Here is a 14,308-nt window from a genome sequence, read left to right on the forward strand (position 1 = left end):
GCGAGAAATATTGTGTGGTATTTTCGTGTTCAGGCTGAAAGAAGTGGAGTTCTGTTGTAAGTTGAAGACTTAAACACTTACTTAATGCACTGTTCATGCATCACATGTGTAAAGTCTGAAAAACAAAAGGGCTGTACCTCCTCGAGAAAATTAAATATTTTGCATGGTTTATGAAGATTGTTCTTTTTGAACGTTTTCCGTTGTTTTTAGCTCGCGGAGATGTGCTATTGTGAAGTAAAATACGTCTGTTACCTTAACATGAAGCACAACAGCCCCAAAGGTTCGCTCAAGCGGGGCTGTTGAACCACTGTACCCCTCGAGAATTGCGTCGTTTTTTTTAATGGACAAATTTCAATGTTTTACGGAATATAAAAGTGATTCCAGCGTTAGGATAGCACAAATAAAGGAGATATTTGATCTGAAAGTATGGCCCACGTAAGTTAAAACCTGCAATTTTGGAGTAGTTTCGCAGATTTTTGTTAGTAAAAACTGTTTGCACACTTAAATAGCGAATGAACACGTCGAAAATAACTATCGGTACCAAACCTACAGGGACGGCGCTACAAGGGGGCTAAGGGCTGAAGCCCCCCTCAAACAGGTCTCAATCCCCCTAGATTTTTGTAGTACAGTAAACTTCCATCTTCAAGTACATTTTCTAGTAGTTCGGTTAGATGGCAAGGCTACTTCATTACGATGTGTTCTAAAATCAAGGGAAGGGGGTCAGCTGCAGATATGCCTGGATAACAGTGGCCACTGGTCATTTGATACTAAGTAATTGGCCAAATCATGAGTTGCATTCGCCAAGTTTGCTACGATATCTGTTGCCTGTGTGGTAGGCATTGAGTGGCTATGGGATTGTTCTTTGATTGTTGGCATGTGCAGCTAAATGTGTACAACTATTAGCCTCTATAAATTGTATCATTGTATTTCGTAATAGGTCTAACAGGTGTAACAAATGAATTTTTATTAGTAGGACGACGCTCAAAATCTAAGGAACCGTTATGTTTCTTTTCTGTTTCTTAGTTCCTCATTCGAGTAACTATGATTGCATGAGTGTTATCGATTCTATCATTGGTTTCATTGTTACATCTATCCTTATCGCTGCAAATATTCGAGAGGAAGAAATACAATGTTGAAAAGAGTACACAAACTAATTCTTAAATGCTAATATGGGGAAGATTAAAATTGGGATCCCAGTCCCGATAGTCTAGCGATAAATCTGCTGCCTCGATATCAAATATCAAGGGGTTCCGGGTTCGATCCCCGGTGGAGGTAACATTTCACTAGGAGCTAGCTCTCGTCAAGATTAGCTTGTTTGAGTTTCATTTTAAGTCCACTTTTATGCACAGATGAGCTAATTGGGGCTGGACCTACGTGGGATCCGAACCACTGTGTGCCTCTATCGTGTATCGAACCCGGGATCCCTTGATTACAAGGCGACGACGTTACCATTACACAGCTGTGGATATGGTGGACCTTAATATAAATCCATCAAGTAATCAACAGGGTGCAGAAATCAGCACATTTAGGCAATTTTATTGCCCGCAGTCCTAGTCCTACCTGTTAATTTATTATCATTTGTGAAACTAGACAAATAATTTCTCCAGTACCATCATAGTGGTTTGATTCTGTGCAGGAGAATCAATATTTGAAACTCATCTAAAACTACTGATCCAATTCTGATCAGTTTTTATTCATAATATATTCTGAAATAAAATTATAATTTTTAGCACTTACATTAATCAAAATGCCCAGTACAAGAGTTGCAATTATATTCATAACTTTTATGCCAATGTATTTGTCTCCTAGTGGAATTGAATTTGTAATGAAAATACATTTCCCCTTGAGAGTGGCACCTCCTACGTGGAGGGTATTCCTCGCATCCTCCCAATTTTTAGCCCTAAGTTCTGAATTACAGTCGTTGAACAAGAAGACTTAATCATGGCAGAGAGAATGGTATCACTAACACACTTTGTACGTATTCAAGGGTGGTGGTGTTCAGTGCCGCTTTTCTGAAGCACAACAAGCTACAATCTTAAGTCGCTTCGTACTGTTGTGATCTGGACAATTTAGAGTTATGGCACACTATGAGGCAGATATGAACTTAAATAAAAAAACAACCCTTCAGCAGCTGCTTGCAATGGTTGAAAAATTGAAAATTGCCTTTTACGAATGTTATAAGCTTTGTGTTATTGAAATGTGCATACCCCCATCAATGGCTGCTTGCGGCAAATCAAATGTTACCTTCGTAATCGAATTGGTAACAAGAGGTTGAGGGCTCTATATGCTAAACCTTGCAACGTCCACTCCGGTTGTACACCAGTCGTCACAAAGTTAGTTCGCTGCTACTTTTGTCGGGAACATGAGACGCTTTTATCACTCATCAGGGCTTGCTGGATAGAAAAGAAAACACAACATTATTTTCAAAGTTAAACACAGTTTTATAATCGCTTATATTTCCTAATCACTTACCAATAAAAACACTAGAACATTCAATACTAACGTGGGCAATACACTCACATATAACGAAAGTCAAATGACATAATTAATTGTTTACTTTGAACTTATCGGCAAGAAGAAAACTCGAAAACCGAAAATCTATACTTCGATTCTCTTCTTCTCTTCTTCTTCTTCATGCCCCTCACCGCTTGAATGGTAGCAGTCTTGGGCAACAGTCTGAGAACATTGAGGGTTAAAAGTTCGTGCACTAATATAAACAGCACAATATTGTTTTACACTTCACTGGCACTATTCTCTCAGTTTCCAAGTTCTTATTATTCTTCACCTGTTTTTCAAAAACAGTCTGTCGTCAGGTGAGGAACATTCAGGTGGGTTCACTTCCTCGGCTGAGATGAGAAAGTGACGTCAACACGAACAGATTTTGACGTATTTATAAACATACATAAAAGTTCCCTATACGCCTTCATGGCGTGGTGCTATGCACAGGGGAACACTTTACCTTTTTTTTCCTTTACCTTTTTTACATAAAAGTTCCAACTACAACTGTATCAGTCTAACTATAATTGTCTGTGACAACTTGCACATTATTTGAAGTAACAAACATTTTAAAAATCTTAACTTCTTACAAATATAAAATCTTAAACTCTCAGGTTCGTTACAATCTCATATGCAAAGGGAATTAAACTGTCCATGCCCCCTCAGTTTTGGCATCTTGCCCCACCCCCCACAGTTTTGGACACCAATCGCCACCACTTGGTACAAGTTGTAGTGTGTTGGAGTGAGAGGAGGATGTTGGAATGGAGACAAAGATCTATCAAGGACTAGACTAGTCTACATTTAACATTCTTCATTACAAGAGCGATTTGAATCTACTCTGGCAAGAGTGCTAAGGCAAGTGTACCGTTCCTGATTCTGTACGTCTTGTCGATTGCAGTGCTGTACGTGAAAATTATATACGACACATAAGCGAGTCTTCACTCTGTCGGTAAAATTATATCTTGGAGGAAACGAGTTCACAGTGGTTATCTCGTGAATAGCAGCATCCCAAGTGATATTGGAGTGTACTTGATATCGCTGATGCATCTTGCATGCTTTTTTTTCTATTAATGCACACTTGAGTGTTTTCGTGAAATGGTAAAACGCTCTGTTGTAATGTGATGGTACTGCATGGTGGTTATCGAAACGCCATCTTTGATTCTGCTGCCAGGAAGAACAATGGCTAGGAGGAATTGCCAAGCATTGAAGACGCAGGAAAAAAAATAGGGGCAAGAGGGGGGGGGGATACTCGGAGAACTCGAAATACATCAACTCAAGGTTGATGCACCAAAGTGCATCAATTAACACAGTCAAACGTGTAATTTTGGGTTTGAAATTATCCGTGTCTGTTCTCAATTGTAGTGCATCGCACGGAACAGTATATGATAAAAATACAATTTAATGCATTTTTGTGTAGGTTTCGATGCATCATACCCGGTGGTGGCACATAGTGGTTCGGATCCCACTTTAAACTGTACGTCCAGTCCCGATGAGCCTTTTTGTGCATAAAGTGGACTTAAAACACAAACTCGATCAATCGAACCAACTCAATCCTATTTTGATGCATTAAAAGTGTATCATTTTGCAGCGTATGCACTTTAACGTTAGTGGGGTCAACATATGTGTCTCAATTGACATATTTTGAGTTCTGTGTGTACTGTATGGGGCAGTGACATTTACTATACCTCTAAATAACACACGAACATGGATATTTAATCTAAAATGTGGAGTAAAGGGCAGTAAAGGGCGAGCATACTCCCTGCTTTCCCTTTGACAGCGTTAAAGCCACCGGTTCAAGCTCTTTTCCAGTCTTACGTCGGGCGCTCTATATGCTGGCAAAGGGAAGTGGGGAAGCGACCAATCCAGCGCGATAAGAAACGCAGCAGCCTGTAGAACGAGGTGCACGTAGTAGTTCCTCCCCTCGACGTCGTAACTCTCGGCGCCACCGCTGTTATCTGGTTGGTCTGCTGCGTATTCCCCGCTTACCGCCTTGCCAGCATATTGAGCGCCCGCAGAGTAGAATGAGTGGATGAAAGCGATGAATGGTCACTCACAAAGATTACCAAGCCGGGACTCGAACCCAGGATCTTCGCTGGGCATTGAAAGTCGACCACTTAGCCTGTCTAGCCATCGAGCCTGCTGTACTGAAATACGGGGTTATATTTGTGAATACGTTTACGAACATGATCTTTGGCATGTTGGCAGACACGTATCTAGAAATACGTTTCGGGGGGGGGGGGGGGTCCGAACCAAGTGTCTCAGGAATAATAATAATAACGTTTAAATTAAAATAATTATAACTAACTAACTAACTCCCTAGCCTTCTTAAACCCGAAGGTTCATGGCTGCAGCAACACAGGCCTTCCATCTTTCCCTATCTTGAGCAAGTTCTATATACTCTTTTCCATCCCTACCGATTTCCCTTAGGTCCATCTCAACGTTGTCCCTCCATCTTCGTCTTGGCCTTCCTACAGGTCTCTTACCATCAGGTTTCCCAACAAGAATCCTGTAAACTCCTCTTTCCTCTCCCATTCGTGCCACATGGCCTGCCCACCTAAGTCTTCTTGATTTAATTATTCTAATAATATCTGGACATGAATACAAATTATGTAGTTCTAAATTATGTAACCTTCTCCACTCACCTGTCTCCTCATCCCTTTTAGGTCCAAAGATTTTCCTAAGGATCTTATTTTCAAATACTCTCAATTTGTGTTCCTCTTTCAATGTAAGGGACCAAGTTTCACATCCATATAATACTACAGGCAAAATTACTGTTTTGTATATTTTAACTTTTAGTTTCTTAGATATTAAACGAGAAGACAAAAGTTTATGAAGAGAGAAGTAACATGCATTTCCTGAATTAAGCCTACTTTTTATTTCCTCTTTAATATAATTTTCATTTGTTAATATTACTACTAAATATTTGAATTTGGAAACTGGTTCAAACGAGTTGTTATCAATAATTAGATTTTGATTATTACCTAACACTTGGTTTAGGCCTGTAAGCATATATTTAGTTTTCTCTTTGTTAACTTCCAAACCTATCTCTTTAGCAGTTTTGAAAAATATTTTAGCATTATTCTTAATTGTATTTACATCATCCCCCAGTATGTCTACATCATCTGCATATGCTAACAACTGAGTCACACCATTTAATTTTAGTCCTTCGTTAGTTTCTTTTACCTTCCTAAAAGCATATTCTAAGGCAAAATTAAAGAGCAATGGAGATAATGCATCTCCTTGTTTTAACCCATCATGAATTGTAAATTTGTCAGACATATTAATACCCACACGAATTTTACTTTCTGTTTCACTGGTGCATATTTTTATCATACTAACAAGCTTCTTAGGTATTCCAAACTCTACTAATATATTATATAATTTATCTCTTTTGACCGAATCATATGCTTTTTTGAAATCAATGAATAGCTGATGGACATTTTGATTATATTCTCACTTTTTTTCAAGTGTCTGTCTGATGTGAAAAATTTGATCTGTAGTTGATCTGTTACGTTTAAATCCACATTGATAATCACCTATAATTTCATTAGCATATGGGGTTAGTCTTGTTAAAAGAATGTTAGATAATATTTTATATGTTGTTGAGGGTAGAGAAATTCCACGGTAATTATTGCAGTTCATTTTATCATCTTTTTTAAACACAGGAACAATTATGGATTCTTTCCACTGTTGAGGGATTTCTTCTTTATTCCATATTAAACAAATCAATTTATGAATATGACATATTAATGAATTTCCACCATATTTAATTAACTCAGCTGGTATTAAATCAATGCCAGGTGCTTTGTTATTCTTTAGCCTTTTAATAGCATCTATAACTTCAGTCAAGTTAGGTTCTGGAACTAAAGGTTCTGCTGTGTGTACTTCATTTACTTCTGATTTATCTCCTACATGGACATTTAAAAGGTCATTAAAGTAGTTCTTCCATCTATTTAGAATATCGCTTGGGTCAGCTAGAAAATCACAGTCTTTATCTTTTATCAAGTTTACTTTAGGTTGCCACCCCTTTCTAAACTCATTTACACCTTTATATAAATCTCTGATATTTTTATTTTTGCTGTTTGTTTCAATTTCGTTAATTTTGCTTTTCAAGTAATCTCTTTTTTTAATTCTAAACGTGCGGTTAACTTCTCGCTTTATTCTATTATAATTGTTTAGATTTGTATCATCAGAGTTATTTAACCACCTAAGTCTAGCCTGATTTCTTATTTCTATTAGATTATGACATTCATTATCAAACCATGGCTTACTTTTTCTCGGTTTATGGTATCCTATACTTTCTTTAGCTGCTGATTCTATTGCATTACGGATGTGCTCCCAATTCTTATTTACGTCTGTTTCATTTATGTTTTCATCATCGTTTAAATCCTGCAAAACATCAAATCTATTTGGCAGTTTAATTTGGTAATCTTTCTTAATTCTTTCATCAGTAAACTTTCCTGTATCAAATTTTAGAACTTTTAGATTTTGTTGCTTATGATTTATCACTGAGAGTCTTTCTCTTAATTTAGCAATTACTAAATAATGGTCACTGGCACAGTCAGCACCTCTATGTGTACGAACGTCAATTATACTAGTATGCCTTCTCTTATCAATTAGAATATGATCTATCTGATTATGAGTTTTACCATCTGGAGAAGACCAGGTATATTTATGGATATCTTTATGTTTAAAAGTGGTACTTTTCACAATTAAATTCTTTGAGGTTGCAAAAGTAATCAATCTTATACCATTATCATTACTTAATTCATGAAGACTTTCTTTACCAATCGTGGGTTTAAATGTCTCTTCTTTCCCAATCTGTGCATTACAGTCACCTAACAGAATTTTCATATCATACTGAGAAAATTTATCAAAGACCTGTTCTAACTCTGTATAAAAATCATCTTTAGTATTATCATCTTTATCTTCCGTTGGTGCATGTATGTTTATTAAAATAATTTTACACCACCTACCCTGTAAAACTGCATATGATATCCTATCATTAATAAATTCTACTGTTTTAAGAGCCGAGATAATTCTATTATTTATGAAAAAGCCTGTTCCAAAATTATGATTTTCAGTACCACCATAGAAAAAGTATAATTTTTAATTTTACGATTCCCTTCTCCTGGCCACCTAACTTCCTGGACAGCTACTACATCTAATTTATACTTAACTATCTCATTAACTGTACACTGAAATGCCCCAGGCCGGTAAAGGCTCAGAACATTCCAGGTGCCTAATTTAATATCCTTATTCCTAACGTAGATCTTATCCTTAGTCCAGGGACCTCCCAAAGTAGTCCCCACCCGGAGATCCGAACGGGGACCTCCGGAATATTTTACCTTGGGAACATCCCTGGCCTTATATTGCTGTTTCTTGACATTTTTTTTACAGTGCAGAGTTGTCAGCTCTACGCCTAACCCCCAATATGAATGGAGGAACTACTCGTACTACACAAGACAAACATAAACACATTAGACAGCACAATTACTACACAAGACAAACAGAAACACATTAGACAGCACAACTACTACACAAGACACACACAAACTCATCATAACTATAACACAAACATACTAGACAGCACAATTACAACACAAGACACATACATACACACCACTGATACTACACAAGACAAACAGAAACACATTAGACAGCATAACTACTACACAGAATAGTGATAATAATTGTGAAAGTAAATTTGAAACCTTGCTGAAAGAAATTAGCACTGACTGTAAATCCAAAAAGTCTTATTTATCAACAGTGTTAAAATATTACTGTTTCAACTTTATAATTTGTCTCTGTTTCTTCTTCAACGTATCTATGGATCTTCATAATTACATCATGCAATTTAGACTTTTACAATATTTACATAAAGTTATTAAAGTTGTAAATTACAAAAAGAGTAAAATATTTTGGGTATTGTATTTATATATAGATTTTGCTGGAGACACAAGATTATGCTTAAGTGTATCAAAAATTGTAAAATATTTTGGGTATTGTATTTATATATAGATTTTGCTGGAGACACAAGTCTATGCCTAAGTGTATCCAGAATAGTAAAATATTTTGGGTACTAGTAGAATTTACATCTACAGCACAATTATAACTAAACATATATATCACAATTGCTCTTGCAAAAACTTACAACTCCTCCTCTCAGTAACAACTACTTTTCAACAACTGATGAAAAAACAGTTTTCAAAAAAATTAGTAATCTGCTTGGAGCATAATCTCCAAATACACTCTCAACCAATCAACAGAGTGTCATATGACTCTGAGGGTAGAATTCCCAAGCTAGATATTCAAAAATGTTAGTCACCTTAGTACAAAGTTTTTTTTTTTAGTAAGGTTAGGTATTTTGCTACACCTACAGATTAGCTAAATCAACCAGATGATATGAAAATATAGCTTAATTTTGGTCAAAATAGGATATGGTATCAAACAAACTTGTATGCAGAAACAAATAAACTTCCTCTACCTCAGAGGATCATGAAAGGCTTTGAAACACACACACACGCATGCGCAAAATAGAGCATAAAACACTTCGACACACACACACACACACACACACACACACACACACACACACACACACACACACACACACACACACACACACACACACACACACACACACACAAAAAAAAAATAAACTGTAAAGATATAGGCATAAAAGGCTTTGGCTTGTCCGGACGAGTCAGCTCCTACCCCAGACCTCTTCTATATTATATCCTAGTACAAGGGTTTTAGAATTCGTAGTAGGGTTAGGCATTTTGCTACACCTACAAATTAGCTAAATCCATCAGAAGATATGAAAATATAGCTTCATTTTAGCCAAAATAAGCTATGGTATCAAATGACCTTGGACAAGGTTGTTCGGTGAAACAATCAACTAGTTCTACTACTATTATATTAAATAAAATTAATACAAAATACAATACATAAATTAATATTATATTATTATTACACGAATAGGTAAAAAGACTGTATAAGAATAAAGATATAACAGCGCATTATTCATTACGTAGCTTAACTTTAGTTAAGATCGGAATAATTTACATAAAAGCAAGTGACCTGGCAATGAAATTAATGTCAAATAGATGAATAATTGGATATTTATTGAATAACGAAAATGATGTTACATGTAGTTGGAGAAAAGTAAGTTTCTGATTAATATTTTATGCATATTGAGAGTAGTAGTGTACGTAAATCTTCTTTGTAATGCCATTCAAAGCCGTATGATCCCAATATAGCTAATCCTTGTCTTCAAAAAAATTCACAGGAAATTAATAACCATCGATTATGCAACAAATGATAATATTTTCATTACTTAATTTTAGTGCTTCGTAAGTCTTTTTTGGGGGGTACGCACCCCTGGACCCCCCTAAATACGTCCTTCCTGTCCTTCAAAGCCGTATGATCCCAATATAATTCTGGTCGTTCAAGAAGTTCAGAGTAAATTATAAGACAAAGACTAAAAGAATATATTTTTTATTTAATTTTAGCACTTGATAAATCTTTCGGGGAGGGGAGGTCCGGACCTCTGGATCCCCCTAAATATGTCCTTGCATGTTGGTTATAATTAGTAGAACGCCATTTGCAAACAGTCCTTAAATACGGTGTCTCTTAATCGAGTGGGGAAGGTTGCACGTGGGACTAAAGAGCTTTTTCAAAGCAACATGCAAATAGCAACAGAAACTGAGAACGAACGTGGAAATTATTTTCAATTTTGTAGGGATGGAATATGAGTTACGAAAATGTTCAAAACGCTCTTGAAAATCCATGGTCTTCTTCAAGACTTTGTAATTTGATTATTTTATGTCCTTGCCTTAACCTGGGTTTAATCCTTGGACCTCTGACAAGGGTTGTTATAGGTCCAGGAATTAAAAAAAAAAAAAAAGAAATTCCGATCCAGGAGAGAAAATCAGCAAGCGCAAATGGGTTCTGGACAGTAAAGAACCTTTTTGTGTTTAAAGTATTTAAATTCTGTCCAGGAACCTTTTTTTCCGGATCAATTTAAATACGGTCCAGGAACATTTTTCAATGAAACAATACACAATTTGGACCGAATTTAAATTGAGCGATAAAAAGGATTTCGGTCCTGTTGCGGAACCCATTAGAATTTATTGGTTCCTGGACCTGGACCAACCCTGACTCTGACTCCGTGGCGTGCTAACGATGACCACTCTATCACAAGGCAAGCGGGCAAGTACTCTTACGCGTATAGTACACAACAACTGAAATTGACGGATAAGTTATCATTCGTGCTCTGAATTTGGGAGATACTGTGTTCGATCCACCGTAAAAGCGCGTTGCACGATGCTTGAAATCTTATTTTAAACTGTAACCTCTGCCCCGTTTGCGTATTTACAAACCCTATAGTGCTGCAGAACCAGAGGTATATAACGCTTTCTTATTGGCTGTGTGCACCGGAAGTGTTTGTTCCGTGTCCATTGTTCCTTGCTTCTTTATTTACAGCAAAAGTATGGAAAAATAAGACTTGTGATTATATAGTAATAAAGTTTGTAAACAGATTGTCGAAATTATGTTAAGAAATATTCGTTTATATAATAAAACATAATGTTTAAAATGCTATACGTTGGATATACATAATTTTCTCAATAGTCATTGGTAGTTACAATGTTTGCACTGATGTGACTCTAATTGAAAAATCTGTTCTGTTCTGATTTCTGTCTTATAAAACATTAATTTAAATAATATTGATAAAAAATGAACCTTAGTGTAAATGGGTTTCTTATCTTGTTGGGATGGATATCTGAAATCTACACTTAATTTGATCCCTGCCATCTAGCGTTAACTTGAAGAAACGCTGCATCAACTTCCGGAATGGCAGCCAATCAGAAGCCAAATATCGCTGGAGGTTCTGCAGTACTATAGGGTTTGTAAATATGCGCCCCGTTTAGCCTATTTGAGCATGAAGGGAACTTAAACTGTGGTCGCATGCACCTTAACCCTTATTCTGTGTTGTAAGGGGGCGGTGACCTTTTGGGAAGGCATTCAAGACATCTGATCCTGGATGAGAACCCAGAAACCTCGGATTAGGCTGGATCTGAATCCTGTATCCCATTTTTACAGGACGGGGCTGTAATTGTAAAGTATGCAGCTACGTTCTAGGGATGGGGAGGGGGTACACAATAAAATATTTCGTAATTAACATTTTTGCTTGCGGTTTAAATTGTTATAGGGGATCATTTGAAGGGGTTTGGCATTCAGCACTTTAATTTTCCGAAGTTCATTTCTGTTTTCTTTTGAAAATATCGATTTTCTCAATTTCGGTAGGGGTTGTATAGAGGAACCACAAGGAAAGAAACCTGCGCAGAATCTCATCGCGCTGGCGGGTGGGGGAAAGGACAGGGGGGAGGAGCTTTTCAGCGCGGCACGTCAGTGTTGCCAGACCTATTGATTTCTTGGTAGAATTCCTTAATAAACTATTGCTATGAAACCTCCAACGGCCTGCTCAAAAACGTTTCCTGCTCATCTTACTTGAACATGGAGGGGAGAACTAGAGTGGATTAGGGGGCAAAAGCTTTGATAAATGTTCAGTCGGTAAAGAAAAACCTCATTCCATCTCGCTGTTTTATTGTATTGGTGGGTACAAAACAAGGGCGTAAATAGCGTCAGGAACCATCGAAAATTCCCTTAGTGTAATTTTAGGCGTATATATATATATATATATATATATATATATATATATATATAATATATATATATATATATATTAAATGCAGCAACATGGAGGCAGCATAACTGACGGATAAAGCATGTGAGTGTTAATAACAAGAAATTTGCTAGAGAACGAAGCGGCATACTTCAATTACAAAGGAAGTAATGCACCCCCTCCCCCGTAGTTGCTTGGAACTTTCATGGGCTTGAAAATACTTAGTTTTCTATCCTTAATATACTATTCTATACTTAAATATTTAATTTTCTACAAAATTATATAGCGGCATGGATGTCCAGAAGGAAGTGCAAGGATGGTCGTCACCCCCTCCCCTTGTGGAAAATGAATGTTGACATAAAAGTACCTATTATTTCAGACGTATGAGTTGATTTCAGTCACAGTAATTTACATCCATTTTTATAATAGGAACGTGATAATTTCAAACTCAAGTGATGTTTTCTGAGAGGGCAACATTATTACGGGGTAATATGCCTCGTTTACCCGCCTGAGAAAAACACATTGTGGACGTCCCCTTACCCCCCAGTGCGCACGCCTATGCCGCCCCTCCGCCCCCGAGAACGTAGTTCACCCGCTACTATTAGATCATCGGATTTTGTAGCAGACCTTCTGGTTTCCCAAAGAACAATCTCCCGATTTTTTCAAGTCTGGCCTGGCAACACTGCTCCGAGCACAGAGAACGGCAGGGAAGGTGCGCGAACGCTTTTGACTGAAGGTTTTTTCCCTTGTGGTCGAGCTATAGCCCCACCAATTCGCACCTGCGTACGCTAGTGTCCATATCCAAATCCATTGGGATCCCACCTTCTGGTCTCAAAGACAGTTGGACATAATGAAGGAAGGAAGGGGAAATAGCAAGAAGGGATGGGAATGTGTTACTTGGACATACATGTCCATCAGGTAATACATCTATATTCGCATATGCCCCCTCGATGGCTTAGAGCGCCTTGTAATCAAGGTGTGCCTGGTTCGAAACCCGGGGGAGTCACATTGTGCTTCGGATCCTACTTTAAACTGTAGGTTAGGTCCCGATTAACCGTACTGTGCATAAAGTGGACTTAAACACAAAAAAATATAACCTATTCGCATATAAGTTGATGAAAACAATCTCTTTTCAAGTGGGTGTGCTACCGGATCTCAATTAGAAGTAGAGGATTTCGGGTTGAAGACAACTGAGAATAGCAGCCATCGACCATAGCCTAATCTCCATATGAAATTTACGATCAAGCCTTACCCTGTCTGTCTCCAAGAGATTTACATGCATTTATTACAGAGCTATGGAGCGATCAAGCCCGCCCCCTACACAGACACCGAATTCCTTCACGGCATTCCTTCAAGTGTTAACCCAAGCAGAAATCGGACGAAGAAACAACAAGAATTAAGCACCTTTTATTCCCAAATGACAAAGAACTTCCTCGATTACGAAGGAGCTTATAAATTGCTCATTGACGATGGAGGAACGAAATGAGCCCCATCCGGCAGATTCCGATGTTATCACCTGTGCTCGACAATGCAGCCTGCCTCGGATGGGCGAGCTTTTCTCACAGGAACTGGCTCAGAACAACAGAACGACCGACCGACGTTTAGATCCATTGAATAAATGCGCTCCTCCTGCATTCTACCAAGGTCAATGTTGCACTTGGTCATGTTGTTTACACATAAATGCTTTGAAGGGGGTGCTTTCCAGTGATTTATGCACAACGCCCAACAACACCTTCCCCCAAATACAAGGGCTGTTAAAAAAGAAACCGTACTTTTACAAAGTTACGAATATGGTCATATTCGCCAGCTATTTGGAGCTGTCTCCTACAAAGAACTACCCTCCACTGTGCACACATCGCTTCCAGTCCTGAAATGCATGCTGGAACTCCAGTTTTGGAATGGCCTGTAGATCTCGTAGCCGAATTCTCCTTGATCTCTTCTATTGTCTGAAATATGAGACCTTCGAGGGTTGATTTCTACTTGGAGAAGAGGAAGAAGTCTGCTGCTGCCAAATCGGGGGAGTATGCCGGTTGTGGGACGACATGTATCTGGTGATTTGTCAAAAAACCCCGCACAACGAGTGAGGAATGAGTACGTGCATTAACCATCCAAGACTTGTTCTGT

At 37.8% G+C, this 14,308-nt stretch overlaps 1 protein-coding gene across 7 annotated transcripts in view; it reads left to right on the plus strand.

Annotated features, from left to right (window-relative positions):
* spir (spire type actin nucleation factor) overlaps positions 1-14,308 on the plus strand; it is a 322,402-nt gene that overhangs the window by 178,155 nt on the left and 129,939 nt on the right. The window lies entirely within an intron of this gene.

Source organism: Lepisma saccharinum, chromosome 17, assembly GCF_977018435.1.
Source record: "Lepisma saccharinum chromosome 17, izLepSacc3.1, whole genome shotgun sequence".
Classification (NCBI taxonomy): domain Eukaryota; kingdom Metazoa; phylum Arthropoda; class Insecta; order Zygentoma; family Lepismatidae; genus Lepisma; species Lepisma saccharinum.